The sequence below is a fragment of the Xylocopa sonorina genome, unplaced genomic scaffold, assembly GCF_050948175.1.
Source record: "Xylocopa sonorina isolate GNS202 unplaced genomic scaffold, iyXylSono1_principal scaffold0085, whole genome shotgun sequence".
NCBI lineage: Eukaryota > Metazoa > Arthropoda > Insecta > Hymenoptera > Apidae > Xylocopa > Xylocopa sonorina.
In genome coordinates, this window is record NW_027490156.1 from 669,898 (window position 1) to 671,058 (window position 1,161).

Sequence of the window (1,161 nt, forward strand, 5' to 3'; positions counted from 1 at the left end):
TGCGATATCGCGTTGTAATAAGCATTAGAACTCTATTGCTACGATACGTAGACATCTGGAAACGCTATTTCCTAGCAAGGAAGTGTCGCATTTACATTCATATGAAGTGAATACGAGGTATACATGACACTTCTTAATGTATATTATATCTTATCATGAAACATAGAAATGAGATGCGATATCTCGTTTTAAGAAGCATTAGAACACGACTGCTTCGATACGTAGATATCTGCCAACGCTATTTGCTAGCAAGGAAGTGTCGCATTTACAATCTTATGAAGTGAATACAAGGTAAACATAACCCTGCACAATGAATATTATATCTTTAATGGAACATAGAAATGGGAAGCGATATCGCGATTTAAGGAGCATTAGAACTCTATGGCTTCGATACGGAGACATATGCAAACGCATTTTCCTAGCAAGGAAGCTTCGCATTTACATTCTTTTGAAGTGAATACTAGGTAAACATAACACTCCCCATTGAATATTATATCTTATCATGGAACATAGAAATGAGAAACCATATCGCGATTTAAGAAGCATTAGAACTCTATTGCTTCGTTACGGAGACATCTGCAAACGCATTTTCCTAGCTAGGAAGTGTCGCATTTACATTCTTTTGATGTAAATACGAGGTATACATAACACTGCACAATGAATATTATATCTTATCATGGATCATAGGAATGTGATGCGAAATAGCGTTTTTAGTAGCCTTAGAACTCTATTGCTTCGATACGTAGACATCTGCAAACGCTATTATCTGGCAAGGAAGTGTCGCATTTACATTCATTTGAAGTGAATGCGAGGTATACATGACACTTCGCAATGAATATTATATCTTACCATGGAACATAGAAATGAGAAGCGATATCCCGTTTTAAGAAGAAGTAGAACTCTATTTGTTCGTTACGTAGACATCTGCCAAAGTTATTTCCTAGCAAGGAAGTGTCGAATTTACTTTCTTTTGAAGTAAATGCGAGGTATACATAACACTACACAATGAATATTGTATCTTATCATGAAACATCGAAGTGAGATGCGATATCGCGTTTTAAGAAACATTAGAACTTAATTGCTTCGATTCGTAGACATCTGGAAACGCTATTTCCTAGAAAGGAAGTGTCGCATTTACATTCATTTGAAGTGTAGTCGAGG